Source organism: Elephas maximus, chromosome 2 (assembly GCF_024166365.1).
Source record: "Elephas maximus indicus isolate mEleMax1 chromosome 2, mEleMax1 primary haplotype, whole genome shotgun sequence".
NCBI classification, from domain to species: domain Eukaryota; kingdom Metazoa; phylum Chordata; class Mammalia; order Proboscidea; family Elephantidae; genus Elephas; species Elephas maximus.
In genome coordinates, this window is record NC_064820.1 from 177,755,319 (window position 1) to 177,774,818 (window position 19,500).

A 19,500-nucleotide genomic window follows, 5' to 3' on the forward strand; every position below is an offset into this window, starting at 1 on the left:
GCTTGCATGTTACTATGATATTGGAAGCTCTCCAACTGGTATTTCAAATACCAGCAGGGTCACCTATGGTGGACAGGTTTCAGTCGAGTGTCCAGACTAAGACACACAAGGAAGAAAGGCCTGGTGATCTACTTCTGAAAATTAGCCAATGAAAACCCTATGGATCACAATGGAATATTGTCAAATACAGCGCTGGAAGGTGAGTCCTCTGTAGACTGGAAGGCACTCAAAATACACAGTGGCTGCAACAATGGACCTGAACATCTCAACCATTGTGAAGATGGTGCAGGACCAAACAACACTTCATTCTGTTGTACATGGGGTCACCATGAGTTGGAACATACTCAATGGCAACTAACAATAACTAATAACAGTATGCCTGGAATTTTGCTAAATTATCTACACATATTGCCTCTTTTATTCCTAATTATTTCTGAAGTGCATGTGGCATAGTCATATTTTTTTCCATTTTTAAAACAAAACTAAGGTTTAGACAGATAATGCTATTCGTCTAAATCCACATGGCCAGTAAATGGTGAAGGCGGGAATACAACCCAGGTCTGCCCATAACCGTGTTGTTAACTACTTTATATTTCCCTTTTTGTTTATCTGGACGACTTCCACAACTTCTCTGACTACCCATCCCTCAAGGCCTAAAGCAAAGGCATTTTGCCTTGGTTTCCTGGCCAACTGGGAGTTCTCTGTCTTCTGAACTCCTCCAATGTTAATCTGTACCACCACATCAGGAAATAATTCTGTTTTGCGTCATTTGCTACTCATCTTCTAAGAGTCCCTTCTCCTCAGCTAGAATGTGAGCTAACTGGGATCCCACAGGCAAGCTAGAGATAAGTAGGAAACAATGTAAGCCAACTAAGAACACCCCAGTTTTATAGCTAATGAATGTACATACAGGTGGAATCTTCCAGCAAGTTACCCAGGGTGGGTCCAGACTTTTGAGAACACTCAGAAGGATGCATTCAGGAAGCTAATGGGTCTCAGTGGACTGGCAATATGACCTCAGCTGGTTTGTTATTCATTCTTTCTTTCTTTCCTTAAATGCTTATTGAGCATGCAAGCTATGTCAGGTACCACAAGAGGTATCGGTTTATCAGTAAAAGACAAACCAGATTCCGACTCATAGTGAACTCACATGTACCACAGTACACCTGTGTTCCATAGGGTTTTCAATGGCTGATTTTTGGAAGTGGATCACCAGGCTTTTCTTCTGAGGTGCCTCTGGTGGACTCCAACCTCCAGCCTTTTGGTTAGCAGCTGAATGCATTAAGTGTTTGCACCACTGTGTCCTATTGGGGATACAGTGGTAAATAAAACAGATATTATAGGAGTTGGCTTCCTAGTAATGGGAAAGTAAGAGGTCTTGCCCAACGTTATGGAAACACAAGAGCCCATGAGGTGACTCTGGCTACCTCCCATCAAATTTGCATCCTTCTCAGTAGGTGCCAGACATTCACCTCCTTCTACACATTCAAAGGCAGAGGCTCCTTCCATGAGGCTGGAGCAGTACAAGGCACATTTGTTCAACAGAGGAGGGAAGGTGGTCATGTAAATCCTGGACAAATTACATTATCTTTATAGCTCCAGTCCCATCCTAGGGCCCTACCTCTCTTCCCTCTCCCCTGCAAAATTTCCAAGGCTGCCCTGATTCTCTTCTAATGGGCTGTGTTGGTGATGAAGACTGACAGAAGAGGTGAAATGTGTGTTACAAAAAGAACAGATTTGTACCTAAATTTGAGAAGCCCACATTTCACAATTGCTGAGCATTTCTGCAAGGCCCACACAATTGCTCTATTAAATTAAATGACTGCAGTCTCCATCTGCACTAGTAATCCCCAGACAGGTTGGGCTCCTTTACAGCCAATAGCCTGCAGGTGTGCAAATAAGCACTCACAGTCCACACCAGATGTCAAGGTCTAATTAAAATATAGAATGAGAATGCTCTTCCCTGGTTGCTCAGCAGTCAGGGCTGCCATGCTTCTTGGGACAGGCAGTGGCAAAGGCAGAACATTTAATTCTAGTTGTAGAAGCAAATGGCTGCAAGTAAGCCACCTCCTGAGAGCCACTTAGCAAGGAGTGGAAAGTCAGAAAGAAGCGCTGCAATCATCTTACTCCCTTGCTCGACATCATTTTCGGTTGGTTACCATACTACAATCAGTGTTGCTATTTTTTTTTTTTTTTTTCTCAGCTAAGTACAGAGACTCAGAGTTAAGGATCCCAGCTTGATACTCAGATACCGCTGTCACACACTGCCCTGATTACTGAGCATATTGTGTGGCTCATAATGTTGCAATAGTGGGCAGCCACATCACTCTGGCTCCGAGGGGAGTTCTAAAGGCTTAAAAGAGCAGCTGAAGAGCTGTCAATAACTGACAGAGAAGTGATAGGAGGTAACTACATTGTAAGGTCCATAGGAGCTCAAGTATGGGGTGATCAGGATGGTTTATAGTCACTTAAGAATTTACCAAATCACTTAAGAATACACTGAATCTTTTCTTTCTATTTCGTAATGTATTTTCTCTTTTCCTTCCCCCATCCTCTGTAAAAAAAACTCTGTGGATGCCCACAATTTGCCAATCCCTCTTCCTCTGCATTTCTTTCTTTACTTCTCTGCTACCTTCCCCCGCCCCCTTGTCTCGTTCCCATTGCCCTTGTTGTTTATCGTGATGTGAAAAGCATGGGCCTTGGAATTAGAAAGATCTGAGTATGCGTCCTGGCTCTGGCGTATTTTCATTTTGTTTTCACTGAATACAGTTTTTTCCTATTCTTTTTTTAACCTTAATTTAAAAATCAGGTGAATTCAATTCCCAGGCACTCTCTCAAAAAAACAAAATTAAGTTGTTGAAAATCCCATTAGCTCTCAATTTTTCTCTTCAGGGTCCTCATGGAGAACCCTATTCCACTTAAAAGGGGGCTTTTCACATCCTTACTGCAGCCTTCTCTAACAGGTGGCATTTTTATTTCTGGTGGTACATATGGCAATCTTGGTGAGTACACTTTTAGTTTAACAGTTATGTATTTATTTTATGCGGTCTTAGAAAAAAAGGAAACAAGCACATCGGATTTGTAATTTCATGGATAAGAAAAAAAATGTTTTAAAGAATACTAAGTAAAACAGAATAGATGGCATGCAAGTACGGTAAAAATCATGAAGGTGGTACTTGAATGACTGTATTTTTAGAAAGATAGTATTTCTGTAAGGTCTGTATTTGCATACTTACCATCTATTGAGTGAACACATGCGCTGAATCTGTTGTTTGCCATAGAATTGGTTCTGACTCATAGCGACCCCCTGTGTGGCAGAGCAGAATTGTTCCACAGGGTTTTCTTGGCTGTACTCTTTACAGAAGCAGATCGCCAGGCCTTTCTCTGTGGTGCCACTGGATGGGTTTGAACTCCCAACCTGTAGGTTAGCAGCCCATTACAAACTGCACACATACACTTTCTCCAGACTTAGGTTGGCACCCATTAGCTATCATTCTTGTCAATGCTCCCTAAAGTTACCAAGGCTCCAAGTGGTTAAGAAATTTACCCAAAAAGATGGAACTAGGATTGAAATATGGATCTGGCCTCAGTCCTGAAGCCACGTGTCTTCAATTATACCATGATGCCTGCACACGGTAAGCTTGCAAGAAATAGCAGATGTTCATTATCATTGCCATTTATGTAAAACATCTTTAAGCTCTCACATCAGCAAATGGTCATGTCTCCCTTCTATAGGGGATAAAATAGACATAGAAAGGTTAAATGGCTTACAGCTGGTATTGAAGAGTATTTGGGATTCTTCCTATACAGTTTCTAATAGCACAGTACCATTAACATCGTTAACTGTCATTCCTGCTAAGTGCTGGTCAAGGGTCCCAGGTGTCCCACATTTGAGGTATGATTATAAAGCAATGAGAATAATTTTTAAAGAATTATTTTACAAACCACACATCAAAAAGTCCCTCATCATTTTACTGTCCCATCTTGTTTTGACCCAAGCCAGTGTTGCTGAGAAAATGTGTCTGTGGTAGGAAGAATTCTAAGATGGTCCCCAAGATTCCCAGGCCGATGTATACACACCTTTTCACAGTTATTCAATCAAACACTATTCTAGGTACTGCTGGGGAGGGAATTTCGCAGTTGTAATTAAGGTCCCAAATCAGTTGTCCTTAGAGAGGAAGATTAGAGTGGGTGAGCCTGACTAATCAGGTGAACCCTTAACAGAGACTGGGCTCTTCTTGGCGAGAGAGATTTGAAGCAGGAGTAGGATACAATGGGAGAGAGATTTTCCATTGAAGGTGGGTGGATGGGGCCACATGGCAAGGGATGCAGCTGAGAATGGCTGTAGCATGGGGACCTCAGTGCTAGACTGTGAGGAACTGAGTTTAGTCAACAACCTGAATAAGCCTGGAAGCAGATTCTTCCTCAGTGCGTCCAGGAGGGAACACAGTCCAACTGATAACTTGATTTCAGTCTTTTGAGGCCCCGAACAGAGAACTCTGGACTTCTGACTTATAGAAACTGAGGTAATAAATGGGTGTTGTTTTAAGGTGCTTTGTTTCGGTAATTTGTTACAGAGCAATACAAAAACTGATATAGTACCTAAAGGCATTCATAATTATATAAATGTATTATACATATATATACACATACATACATTCAATTGAATCATTCACTATCATTTCTAACTTAGACTTAAGTAAATTTTACTCCTTATTAAAACCAAACCCACACGCTAATAGTAATTATAACAATATTGAACATTTATATAGGAATTACTGTGCATTCATTGTGCTAAGTGCTTTGTATCTATTAAATCATTTAATCTGTGCAAACTTAGGAAGTGGGTACAGTATGAACCCTTATTTTACAACCCAGAAAAGTGGAGCATAGGGAAGTGTGAGGGCAACAAACGTTCTGCTATTTAAAGGAAAGTCATTCTTAACAGTTTTGGGATTTATTCAAAGCAGATTTTCCTACCTTAGTAAAGGTATGATCCTTCCACCTATCTTTTTTTATATGCCATTATGCTCATCTCAGATTCCTTGGGTAGCACAAATGGTTTAGCGCTCAGCTCCTAACTGAAAGGTTGGTGGTTTGAGTTCACCCAGAGGAAAGGCCTGGCAACTGGCTTCTGAAAGGTCACAACCATGAAAACCCAAGGAGGGGTCAGTTCTACTCTACACACATGGGGTCACCATAAGTTGGAATCGACTAGATGGCAACTAGCGCTGGTATGCTCAACTCAGGCCTGTACCCTGGATCCCCAAGGTTACATTTTATCATCCTTACAATGATGAGAGGCACCCTGGTGGTGCAGTGGTTAAAGCACTTGGTTGCTAAACAAAAGGTTGGCAGTTCAAACTCCAATGGCCGGAAGATGAGGCAGTTTTCTTTCATAAAGATTAACAGCTTTGGAAACCCTGTGGGCCAGCTCTATTCTGCCCTATAGGGTTGTTATAAGTCGGCATCAACTTGAGAGCAGTGAGTTTTTTTTTTTTGGTTTATAATGATGATAAAAATAAGTAACCCTTTTAACTCAGTACTGAAGTCTCTCCCCTGGCTCACACTTCAGCCAAAGATTAGACATATCTATAGGCCAAACAATAGCACATGTGAGGAACATGCTTCATAGGCAGGGAGGGACAGGAAAACTGGATGAATGGAAACAGGGAACCCAGGGCAGAGAAGGGGAGAGTGTTGACACATCCCAGGGTTGGCAACCAATGTCACAAAACAATGTGTGTATTAATTGTTTAGTGAGAAATTTGCTCTGTAAACTTCCACCTAAAGTACCATTCCAAAAAAAAAAAAGTGATAGCCCTGATTTATTCTTCAAAACTTGAATTCAAACTACCCCCTGAAGTCACCTTTAGATTAAGTAATAGCTCAGAAAATAAGGATTGCCACCATTGAGTACTGCATTTTTTAAAAAAAATCTGTAAAAGACCAAAGGGTCAAGCTATTTTAAAACATAGATAAGCAGGTTGAGGGGTAGGAAGTTTAAGTACATGGAAGTGAAACAACTAGAATTGAAACAGTGAGAATGTTGACACAATGTGAAGAATGTGAGTAATGTCACTGATCACTGTGTCTAGAAACTAGAACGGGAACAGGTTTTGTTGTGTCCTTTTTTCACCCAAAATAAAATTAAGTATTAGAAAAATGGTGCTAAATGAGAATAAAAGGATAAACAGTGGCACTGTACCCTTAGGTCTGCTGAAGTAAGTCATCTCAACACTTAGCGCAGTTCCTGCCGCATACTTAGCTTCAAGGAAAAGTAGCCGTCCTTAATACTATTCTCAGGTTCCATCTGCAACCCTGGCCACCATTGATGAGTTTGTGTGTGGGGCGTGGTTTGCTCTTCTGGGTTGCTCCCTTTCTCCTGGGCATTGCTCATTCAGGAATCTCCTGGAGGCTTATGTTTATGGGATGGAGCTGGGATGCCTGGGCTCTGGCCTCATGTTCTGAAAAGCCACACTTTCCTCAGGAAGACAGTGATGCTTTGACACTCGGATTCTGAAATGTCCCTGGAATTGTTGTTCTAAACTGAAATTCACAGTGTAAATCCTTAGGGAGAAACCAGTTGATGGCTCTAAACAGTAGCTAACACATGGTAGATGTGGGCCACCTGGAATACACTTGAGGAAATCAACTCTGAAGACTGTTCCATTCTTTCCTTAATTTTGTTGCATTGACTTTGTGGGAAGGTCATTAGACTGGCAATCAGAAAAACTAAGGATGGGTTTTTTGATTCATTGATTGATGCTAATTAGCTCTGTGGTTCTGTGACCTTTGGGAGCTTTCTTAGCCTCTCCGGGCCTCAAGTCAGGAGACCCTGAGTGGTGCAAATGATTAAGTTCTTGACTACTAGCCGAGAGGATGGCAGTTTGAGCCAACCCAGAGGTGCCTCGGAAGACTGGCCTCGTGATCTGCTTCTGAAGGTCACAGCCTTAAAACCCCTACGAAGCAGTTCTACTCTGCACATCTGGGGTTGTCATGAGTCGGAATCGACTTAACAACAACTACAACAGGGGTTTAGGTCAGTGGTTCCCCAAGATCATTCTAAGGATTGATGCTAATCTGGTTACTCAAGAAATATTTGAGGAGCTTTGAAAACTACAGAAGAGTAGGCCCTCCCCATTGAGATTTCGAAAAATAGCTGTTGTCTTCACTAATGGAAGCACAGATACTTTTACCCTAGAGGGACTCTGTATTGCCCATCAAAGGAGCGGTAAAGTCCCAGAAGTGGCGTATACTGAGGGCCGGCTGCAGGGGCAGGGCTGCTGGGGCACAGGCTCACGCATTTAGAAAGCACCTCATGTGATGCTCATGCTCAGCCAGGTTTGGGAACCTGGGTGAGGTGATTTCTGGGCTCATTTCCAGCTCTCCTGGAATACTACTACTAATGCTGTGGTTTCCCATTTATTCAATTGAATGCTTTATGTGCTACTTGGTAGGTATATTAACAGCTCCTGCTTATTATAGTTGAGACATTAAAGACTCAAAGTAGTTATTTTTTCCATGTTTACACAGCTAGGGAGTGGCAGATCTAGATCTTGAACTCTGGCTTATCTGACTCTGGGCCACTCTGCTACAGTTTGTCAGCAGTTTAGTGGGAAGTTCTGGGTGAGAGAGTTTCAGAGTTCCAGAAACATCTCTTAGTTAAGCAGTGGGCAAACATTCCTGTCCCATGCAGCCTGGTTTCATGCTCTGAACTCACAGACCTCTGGCTTCTTTGATGTGTGGCCTGCCTTGGTAAAAGCATGGCGTTTCATTAGTAACAGCGGAAGCTACTTTATAAAACTCATAGTGGCTCTGAGGGCTCTTGTGCCATTTGCCATTGTAAGCGTCCAGGTAAGCGTCTGTGGAATTATCACAGATTCAACTTTCTCTCTCTCTTTTTATTCATATGCAGATTCCAGATCTAGTGCTGGAGGTACATTAGAAGCTTCGCCAGTATAACCTCAGGAGGTCGACACAGAGTAAATGACATTGGCCTTCAGTTCTGCCCTACAGGAAGAGTGACCAGAGGCCCCAGCAAGTTAATGACAGCTAATGAGCATGGAGCACATCCCAGGTTGTACTGGCTGCGCGGAGCTCTCTGGTGCACGATCGTGTTTCCCCTGGAGAAGCAGCTAGCTAAAGTCCAGCTGTTTACCAGGAGCAGAGACATCCAGACTTCTGGTTGTGGTTCTCCCATCAAATTGCTGAGTGACCTCTTAACCCTCTGGATATTCGGAGTTTGTATATCTGTAAAATGGGTTAATAACACCCTCCTTTGTTCCCTCCCTTGGTACCTTGAGACCCTCCATCTTTAAGCTCTTGGAAAAGGATGAAGACCTTTGCCAACACATGGCTGTATTTTCTGTGCTCAGCCTGTTTAAGCAATGTCTTTTATGTTTTCCTGAGGTGATTTTTTTTTGCTTTGGGAGGCAGGTAGGGACTCGATCTGTGAAGGATGTATTGTTTTCAATTTCTTAATTCCATGTTGGGAACCAGAATACAAATTTAGTCTCTGTCTTTTGCTGGGAGTTCTGTTTTGTAAGTAACACAGACCTACGCTTGGGCTGCAGCTGGGTCTGCCTTTGCCTGTTTGTAAAGGGCAGGGTCTCTGTTTTCTGCATAAACATCTCTTCTCTGCCTTGTTTTTACTCCCAGTCAACAGTCTCACTTGTGCCGACTGTCTCTCTTTTCCTGGTAACTGTGAGCCCTGAATAAAGCTAGCAAATGGGGAAACATCATGCTGACGGCGTTTTACTTGTTGCCAGCATCACTGGCTCCCTGGACCCACCAGGCACTTGTGGCATTTCAGATGAATCTTCTGAATTAAGGAGGCAGAACAGAAGTATGTTTGGCTCCTTCAAACACAGCTCTGTGATCTGTAGCAGCTCTGCAGAAGCCACCAGGCCGTGGCTGTTTGTTAGCCAGACTTCTGGCTCTGCCTCTGCCCACATCTCCCCAGGCCACGCCTGTCTGCAGTAGCCAAGTCCAGCTCCATCTCTGAGGGCTGAGGGGCTTCAGAGCCTGCCACTGTCCGACCTAATCAAGCTTGCCCCTTGACGCTGGGGTCCTTGAAAATAAAGCTAAGCAGGGCTTAGGAGAGCCGGTTTAGTCAGTTTCACTTCTGCTTCTTGATTTTAATTAGCACCCGATTTCTTTGTTTCCATGGCTAAATGTCTTTTTTAGTACTTTTTTTCTCTCTGAGGGTATCTATAGGAGCTCAGGGCATAAACAAGGGACACAACTCATGCGTGATTAGATATGGGCTGCAGTGGTAAGATAGCTTTTTGTTCTTGCTCTAAATCCAGTCACCCTTTACCTTGACTCCTTGGAAACAATATCATGAACTGCGCTAGTGAGCTGGCTTTGGCTCTGTTTCTGGGTTCAAATCCCAGAGTTACCATTTTCTAGCTATGCGACCTTGAGAAGTCATTCTGTCTTCTCCAAGCCTTAGGTATCTAATCTGTAGAATGGGGATAATAATAGTAGCTGCCATACAGACCTGCTTGGAAGATTAAATGAGCACCAGATAACCACCAGTAAACCAGTGGCCATTGAGTCAATTCCAACTCATGGTAACCCTGCGTGTGTCAGAGCAAAACTGTGCTCCATAGGGTTTTCAATGGCTGATGTTCCCCCCCTCGGGAGTAGATTGCTAGGCATTTCTTCCCAGGAGTTTCTAAGTGGATTTGAATCTCCAACCTTTCAGTTAGCAGCTGAGTGCATTAAATTTTTACAGTACCCATGGACTTCTGAGCACCAAGTAGCATCCAATAAATATTAGCTCTTGACAGTAACTGTTTTTTTATTACAGTTACTGTCAAGAGCACCGAGAGGGCATTTTAACTAGATGCCCTGGAGTAGCATTACAAAAGGAAGGGATAGTAAGTATGGCAAGGAGCTGAGTGGTGTCTTATTAGACTGTCAGCTCAACGAGGGCCAGGATTGTGCTCTGCTTGCTTGCTGCTCTGTTCCCAGTGCTTGGAACATAGGAGGTGCCCAATAATTATTTGAAGAACTAATCAGGTGGACAGACCTAAGTTTAAATCCTAGTTCTGCTCCTTTTGGTCATGGGAAAGTTATTTATCTTCTCTAATTCTCAGTTTGCACATTTATGAAATGGGGAGAAACAGTCTTGCTGGGACAGCTAAAATAACAGCCAAGCTGTACTATGCAGTTTCTACGTGCCAGGCACGGGGCTAAATACTTTCCACGGGTTACCTCATTTGATCTTCACAATAGCCCTACAAGGTAGGTACAATTATTGCTCTGTTTTCTGTTGTTGTTGTTGTTAGCTGCCATCGAGTCAGCCCTTTGACTCAGGGAGACCCCATGTACAACAGAATGAAATGCTGCCCAGTCCTGTACCATCCCGATGATTGGTTGTAGATCTGACTGTTGTGATCCATAGGGTTTTCATTGGCTGTTTTCACAAGTAGATCGCCAGACCTTTCTTCCTAATCCATTGTGATCTGGAAGTTCCACTGAAACCTGTTCAGCAGTATAGCAACAGGCAAGCCTCCACTGACAGATAAGTGATGGTTACATGTGACGCGCATTAGGTAGGAATCAAACCCGGGTATCCTGCATGGAAGGCGAGAATCCTACCACTGAACCACCAATGCCCTTAACAATCTGTTTTATAGATGATATAATTGATGTTCAGAGAGGTCAAGAAATGTGCCAGAGTAACACAGCTATGAGTGATAGAGTTGGGCTTTCAAAGCCCTTAGACAGACACCAGGACCCATACTGTTAGTCACAATGCTCTATTGCCTCACACAGACTCAGGGATATAATAGAAACTCGAATGGTAGCTTCTGCTGCTGCTGTTATTGTTGTCATTATTACAGACTTTTTTCCCCCTGTGACACTTGGTGTAAGGGGAAGATTTGTCAGCCTAGCATCGGTATGCTCATAACAATACGTCTACACTTGAAAAATCTTGCCCCGTCAGAACTCCAAGACTGAAATTTCAGTGTGTGTGTCTGCCACTCTGGCCAGAATACTGATCTGAAGAATCAAAGCAAACTTGTGCCTTCAGAAGGCATTTCGATTGGGTAACTGTTACTAATTACCACATGCAGGTGGCCAGAAGAAGGGGCAGGTTGCCACATCTGGTAAGTTCTCAGTGATCTGACAAGATGGGGATCAAACAAAATAAAAGCAGATGCCAGAGCTAGGCCCTCCAGCACCTGTCCAAATTCATGATGGAAAATCACAAAGCTGGGGAAAGCCCTGTGTGGATGGGACCTTAGAGGTCATTCAGTCCCGCTGAGGATGGCACACCAGAGAAGCAAGGAGATTCAGAGATGCTGGAATCTCCTTGAGTGGGCATTGTGCTTGCCCAGCACCCATTCCTCCACTTTCTGATAACAGTATCTCAACTGGAGAATCATTCACAAAGTTCAGGTGCACTGACCTGAAAGCTGATCCTCCCCCACCGCACCACGCTACCGCTGTTCAAGGCCACCCATGCCATCTCAATAAATGCTATTGACCAAGATCTCATAGCTAGTCCGTAGCTGAATCTTTTCTCTTGCTTCCCAGGACTGGACTGGGAAAATCAAAGATGGAAGATGGAGCCTGAGCTTCTCTAGCTTTCCAGGAAAGTCACATAATCCTGTTCTTAGTAGCTTTATGGGGCTTATTCAGGAAAAACACCAAGTTTTATATTTTGTTGGTGGCATACAGAAGGTGCTTATATCTCCCTGTTATTCAATGATGCTCACCCCAACCTGGCTCCAGCTGTGACTACACAATTCTTAAATGGTCAGAAAGCCAGCTGTTAGGCACTGACAGTGAAAGGCAAGTGCTTTCTAAAACACTTCTCTAAAGGATATATTTATTGCAGCATTGCTTACAAGAGCAAAAGATTGGAATCAACCTAAATATTTATAGGGGAAAGGCTACATAAATTTTGGCACATTCAAACTGAAGAATATTATATGGCTGTTCAAAAGGATGAAAAAGCATTGAGTGTGATAATATGAAACCAACTCCAAGAAAGTGAAAAAAAACCAAGATGCAGAACAGTGTGTATACCATCTGGGCTACAAAAAATAAAAATAGGGATATCCACACACATTTGTCCAGACAGACACACATACAAAGTGGTTGATTTGGGGGGGAGAGTGGAGAGGTTAAAGATGGGGTCTGCAGAAAGCTTGCTTTTTACCAAATATCCATAATGCATTAAAATGTTTTCATCATGTGAAGAAGTCATCTATTTAAAATAAATACATAAATAATTTAAAAATAGTACTAAATAGCTCTTTATTAAGTATAGAACCTCATCGGGAAACTGCATCTGAACTTTCTTCCATCCACAGGCAGGATTTAAAGGCCTATTTTCCTCCCTCAGTGAAGCCCCATAGCTCCCTGACTGGAAGGAAGGTTCTGCAGTCCTCCAATCCTACGATATTCTTCCTTAAGTGACTTGATGACACAAAGTGACAGGAAGGAGTTATCCAAACTCCTACTTCTTCAATATTCCTACTAGTACACACAGTGGAGTGAGGAGGAGGAGGCTGACAACCAATTCCCTCCCCGCCCCGTTTTAAGTGACTGCGCAGCAGAACTTTCCAACCGTATTTCCAATCTTGATTGTCCACTAGAGTTTGGTGGATCATACAACGTCACCACTGGAAAGAACTCAGTTCATAGTCTCCAAAGTGGGGATGACCCCAGGGGTGGGCAAGACAATCAATTATGGTGTGCATGAAAAAACGTCTAATCAGAGTCACTTTTACCCAGAAAAGTAAACTTTACTCATATTTAATTAGAGATGGAGATGCACTTTATGAACGCATATGCCCATAGGGTATATGCTTAAACCTTGAACGATATGACAAAAAAACATCTTTCAAACTAGTAAAGGCAAATAAATACCATTTATGGAAACAGAAATATCTCAGCTTTCTGGTATGTTTTGGAGCAAATCAAACTGGCCCATTACAGAGCTCATTCATGTTGCAGTGGTTAAAATTTAGTATAAAGTCACGTCTCCAAGCATATCCTTACCTCAGTTTTCATAATCGCACAAACCTCATCTTGTTTAGAAGAGAAGCAACAGGTGAAAATAAGTCAAATGCTGGTCATAAAAACAGGTTGACCCTAAGGCCATGGGCTGAGTGAATTGAATTAGAAATAAACTCTTGATAGACAAGAATGACCCATTTACTACGAGCTGCTCCTTATACAGTACTTCCTGAGGCGGAATCATCTCTTGCCCCAAGATAATGGAGTAACACCTGAAATTGTGTGGTATATTTCCATTGTGGTGGGAAGGAGAGAATAATAGACAAAAGAGATACTGGGGGTGGGATGAGAAGAGAATAGAGTCCCTGGAAACTTCACTCTTCAATAACTTCCTTCCACATCTCTTTCCCTCATGAAAGATTTTCTACATAACTCACTCTTTCACCTCAAAATTATATACACACAGTAATGTAAGTATGCTCGGCTCTCGGTATGTATTGTTGAACAAAGAAAACATACTTGGCTGCTGCCCACAGGAATCTTACAATCCAGGTAAGGGGCAGACGGACAATTCTCAAGGAAATGCAAAAATAAACATAATGATTACCTATAATATCAGTAATTCCTTATTGTTTTGTGATAACTGGAGACAAAAATGTGGCATAGCAAAGTTCACTTTCGGCTGTCATCATTTTCTTTCCTCCTCTTATCTAGGCTCTGTAGGAGCCCAAGGCTTCGTAGGAATATCCAGAGCCCCACAGAAGCCATGCTCTGGTAGCCCATGGGCAGTGTCAAGACTCCAGCCTATTCATGGCTTTCCCTTAACACAACTGGGCGAACTCACCCTGACTTACTAATCACCCTTGTAGGCACTGATGACAGAAGCGATCACCCCGTGTGTGGAGAAAGAGAGCTGTGCACAAGAATGTTTGGTATACTATGAGTAGTTAAAAAAAATAGAATTGACAACTATTCTTTAGTAGAGAATTGAATAAATAAATTACCACTCATTCCTAAAAAGCAATAATAACCAAGAGTAAAAAATGGCAATGTCTACACATATACACACACTTGTGCGCATGCACACACACACAAACACACTGTAATGAAAAGATGTCTACAATGTATTGTTGAGTTTAAAAAGCAGGTTGCAGAATTGCTTGCATAAAAGGAACTCATGTATGTAATGTGGGTGTTCTCCGTGGGCATACACAATGTTTATCTCCATTATACATAGATGCCCACTCATATATGTATGTAATGTGTAATGTAACTCCAGGAGGACTTCTCTCTGTGCACAAACAAATCTGTGTCCTGTGTCCCAGTTGTCATCGGGGTTAACCAGTAAACTTAATTGAGGTACATAACAATAGTTTCATATTCTACCTTGGCCAGGTAACATATTTGCACAGTAGCTTTGACGTTCAATGACCAAGCCCAGAATTAGTGTGGGCATTTTAGGAAGATCAATAAGGGAGAGATTTGGGGGAGGAAAATATTCCTGCATCTCTTAAATCACTTCCTATAAATGTCCACTTATAAGATCACCTACAACACGCAGGCGACTCTTAAAACCAAATGAAGGTGTTGGAGGAAATACTGTCTTCGTCTGGTTGCACAAAGCAATCAGCAATAATTTTGAATGATGGTGTCAATGCACAGAATAATGAATTTGAGAGTTATTTTACCAGAATTAATTCCTACTGGCAATTTCCAGGTGTCAATTAAAATTCTTTAGCTAGAAAACTGGTTTTTAGCTTTCCTTTTCCTGTTGATTTCTTTTCAGACAGGTGGAAAGTTTTATTAAGCACTTCAGTATCTGTGGAGTTATGCACGTCTGTGTGAAGATCTCAGACAAATTAGAAAGTCAAATTAGCAATGCATATTTAATACTGCTTTGTAGTTGTTTTTTTTCTTTTTCTTTTTTAAATTGGCAGAGATGTTTACTGTTTGAGGGGGAGTTTATAATTATGCAAATTGGAGAAATGGTCTGCATATAATGATAATGACTTGGGTTTTGAATCCAGAGTCAAAAGTATTTCTAAGTGTTCTTTTTAATTTTACCCACAACCTCAAGAGAGATTAACAAAGGCTTGGCTTCTACTTTTTCTGCAGTGGATGATGGGGTGATACATGGTGTCTTGAAACTTAGGTACCTGTATAAGCTTTCATCTTACAGGAAGCACTGCTGGGATTTAAATAGCGTATAAAAAAAAAAAAAACCAATTAGCAGATGCTGTTGATTGCCTTTCAATAAAAATCAATTCTTCCTTTTTCCTTCCTAGCAAAACTTTAATTTTTTTCAGATATTCACCTTCCTCTATGGCACCTAGTGCTTCAAAGGACACGGATCTCATCCCTAACTCCAGGAAGTGACTCCTGATTGGTCTAAGCTAATCATGGTGGCCCCATTCCCTTTGCCAGGGATTGGTTTAGGCAAGGGCATGTGACACAGTTCTGGCCAGTGGGTTGTGAAGTTTCCTGAGACTTCCTGGAAAGGCTTTCCTTGATGATAAAAAGAGACACATGGGAAGATGTCTGCCGAAGCTGTCAAAACCCAGGTTTTAGTGATATGATCGAGCTGTTCCATTAAACAACCATGAAGCTGCCCTATCTCAGAACTTCTTGTTATGAGAGCTAACAATTTTTTTTTGTATTATTTAAGACACCTTGAACCTATGTTTCATGTTGCTTGCAGCCAAGAAGACATTCTAAGTGACATGCACCTTGACAATCTCTATGTTGTTCTGGGGAATATAGAATGGAGAAAACTTTAAGACGTGTACTTGACATTTGATTTACCAATAAGGCCAGCTGATATTTATTTCAGTGGGTTGGGAAAAGGAATAGTAGTTGAATACACTCACTTGAATGGGCTAGGTATTGACCAGAAAGGAGTCCATATCCTAGAAGCAATAAATAATAGGAAAAACTACTTACTCTTCACACTGTTGCTTTCATTGAAACAAGTGTCACCAGGCAGTCCTGATCGCCTTGTCAAAGCAAACCTGCAAGACATAAAAAAAAAACATAGGAAGGGAAAATAAATACAAAATATACAATCTCATTTTACAACCAGGCAGTAATCAAGTACTTTTCTCTTTAGCTAGATGGCTCCAATGTTAAATAAACATCATACATCAGGTTGGAAGTCGTTTCCTTAGGAACAGTTTATAGGGCTGATGAGTCAGGTCTCCTACTTTATCTGCCACCCTCCAGAATGAAAATAATTTTCCCATAGACCCCTAGTTAAATCCCTAATGCTATATGAAATGCACACTGGTCTAATCCATTCAGTGCATTTCATCCCTTTTTTTTTTTTTTTTTTTTTTACCACATTGACTGATTCTAGAACCAGGAACCCAGTTCAGGCCACTGGAGTTCAATCTTGAAACTTGTGTTGAAAATGTAGGGGAAGAGAAGATGTCTTTCTAATGCACTTGGAAAGGCGGGATATATGTCTGATAGCCAATGTGGGAAATCAGGACTGTGGTTTTGAGGGAGAGGGAAGTGACAAGCCCCAATATCATGTGAACCCCTGGATCTAGCTATTGTTAACATGCTTAGATTTTTCAGTTGTATGAACCATGCTGTTATTAGGTGCTGTCAAGTTGGTTCTGACTCATAGTGACCCTATGTACAACAGAATGAAACACTGCCCAATCCTGCACCATCTTTATAACCGTTGCTATGTTTGAACTCATTGCTGCAGCCACTGTGTCAGTGCATCTCATCGAGGGTCTTCCTCTTTTTTGATGACCCTCTACCGAGCATGATGTCCTTCTCCAGGGATTGGTCCCTCCTTATAACATGTCCAAAGTACGGGAGATAAAGTTTCGCCATCCTCCCTCACTCATAAGGAGCATTCTGGCTGTACTTCTTCCAAGGCAAATTTGTTCATTCTTCTGACAGTCCATGATATATTCAATATTCTTTACCAACACCATAATTTAAAGGCATTAATTCAGTCTTCCTTGCTTATTGTCCATATGTCATATGCATATGAGGCGATGGAAAACTCCTCAGGCGCACCTTAGTCCTTAAAGTGACACCTTTGCTTCTTAACACTTTAAAGAGGTCTTTGGCAGCAGATTTGCCCAGTGCAACGTGTCTTTTGATTTCTTTACTGCTGCTTCCGTGGGTGTTGCTTGTGGACCCAAGTAAAATTAAATCCTTGACTGTTTCAACATTTTCTCCATTTATCATGATGTTGCTTATTTGTCCAGTTGTGAGGATTTTTGTTTTCTTTATGTTAAGGTGTAATCCATACTGAAGGCTGTGGTCTTTGATCTTCATCAGTGAGTGCTTCAAATCCTCTTATGAACCAGTACATCCCATACGTAAGTACAAACCAACACATCCCATTTTTCTTAAGCCAGTTTGATTTGTGTATCATTTCTTCTGACCAAAAATTGTCACTAATACAGGATGATAGGGCAGGTATTATAATTCTCACTTTACAAAGCATGAAATGGAGACTTAGAGACAGGTTAAGGGACTTGGACAGGGCTCCTCCCGTTCCCGTCTACTGACTTCTGATTCAGTGATCAATACTTTGAAATGCTATCTTTACTGACTTAAACATTTCTGCTTTGGAGAAAATAGTCTTTCACAGAGTTACCAAGGAGATTACCTGTATGATTTTAGCAAAGTAAAGATTATACATATGTACACAGACACATACACACTCACTCCACACAATATAAAAGGTCACAGTAGGGGCTTTAGACTTGGGCACAAGATCTCCCCAAGGTACGTGCAGACTGAAAGGATAGTTCAGGTGGAAGCTTTCTCTGACCCAGGAGACTGCTGCCCTAAGTCCGTGTACAACCTTGCTTCCTTAGTCTCATCCCCTTGACCTGGCCACCTCCATGCCAGCCCTTTCTGATGGTCTACGACCTGACTGATCACGTATAAGCTCTCTGTCCCACTGCTGACTGATGGACCAATACTTCGGTCTACCCCCAGTGAGTGGCTCAGCAGAGGCTGCAAAGAGGAAGTTATGGGGGAGCCCTGTTGCCCCAATGGTTAAGAGCTCGGTTGCTAACCAAAAGGCCAGCAGCTTGAATCCACCAGCTGCTTTTTGGAAGCCCTATAGGCAGTTCTATTTGGCCAGTAGGGTCCTGTGAGTCAGAATTGACTCAACAGTAACAGGTTTTTGTTTTTTTGATGTACTTTGTATGACTCACAATTTTTTAAAATTGAGTTTTTTTTTTAAACATTGAAAAAGTTTACATAAAAATTTAGATTGCAAGCTTCTCTTAAAAAATATCAAAAGGACTGGCAGCAGTGTATCTGCACTCCCATATGACACAAGCTGAGCCCAAGCAGTGTCTGTATCCTTTAGAAGGCATGTTTGCTTTCTTTACCCTGTTCCCCATCTGGCCTCCTTTGCTCCTTTTTGCCCCTGGATTGGTCTCTGTAAATGCATGCATTTTCAACCCCTGTCCTAACTTTCCTACTAGCTATTTGGGGCTATTCTGAACCCAAAGCAGCTCGTCTCCATCTAGGTTCCCACCCTAACCTCTGGTCCCCCCATAAATAAAATGGCACCAGTTTGTGATTTTGTTTTATTTACTTTATTTTCCAAATCCTCTATAATACTTATTTTAATCAGAAATAACACGGTTCATAAATGCTCTTGTGAAAATGAGACTGCCCTGTGTCCTTCAGGGGCAGAGATTTGAGGGAGGCCGTGTGATGGGATCAACCAAGTCCTGGACAAGGAATTAGACTTGGCCATTCTCTGACCTTTTATAAGGGATTTCCTTCTCTCCACCTCAGTATTCCCATCTACCAAAAAAGGAAGTAGAACAAGATCAGAAGTTGTAAACTGGTGGCCCATAGGCCATATTCAGCCAATAGATGATATATGTATGTGTTTTTTTAAATTAGATGTCGATGGCTAAAATGAAAGATATTTTAAGTAAGAACTTAGATTACAGTCTTCCAGGAAAAATCACACCTAGCAACACTCAACAACAGACCGGCATTGCTGTATGACAAGGATGGTTAGATGGGGCATGAGGTTCTATGTTCATGCCAGTCCTTACCACTTCCTCAGCAGACACATGTGCACCCACCCCCCACCCTCTTTATTCACATGTATCCCTGCCCTGCCTTCATAGGCATTTGCTCTTGTTACCCTTGAATGTGAGGACCTCCAGGGACTCTTCAGACCACATTCCATGAGTGGAGGTTGGTGCCCTGAGAGTTAGAGAGGGTCTGCAGAAGAGAAAAATGTTCTGAGCAAAAAGACCATGCTGGAGCATTCTAGTAAGCCTTACTGAATCACTCCTCCTCCCCACTTGGCTAAGAGTTGAAACAGCAAGACACCCAGGCCTTTGTGAAGGTTTAACCACTACATGGTTAAACCTGAAAAGGCAACAGCCGGGTGGGTTTGAAAGCAGCAGAAATATTCTTCCGTTGGGGTTGCTAGCTGATTTGCTAAGCAATTTGCAATTCAAATGCCTCTTTGTTTTGTATGAAAATTTGCTGCTATTTGGAAAGTGGGGA

General features: G+C 42.0%; 1 protein-coding gene across 1 annotated transcript in view; it reads right to left on the bottom strand.

Moving 5' to 3' along the window:
• The window catches only part of ATP10B (ATPase phospholipid transporting 10B (putative)), a 216,885-nt gene extending 200,904 nt beyond the window's left edge, over nucleotides 1-15,981 (bottom strand). The window contains exon 1 of the mRNA XM_049874266.1: nucleotides 15,925-15,981. The gene's annotated coding sequence lies outside the window, so the exon portion shown is untranslated. The remainder of the gene's footprint in view (nucleotides 1-15,924) is intronic.
• Nucleotides 15,982-19,500: the final 3,519 nt, after the last annotated feature.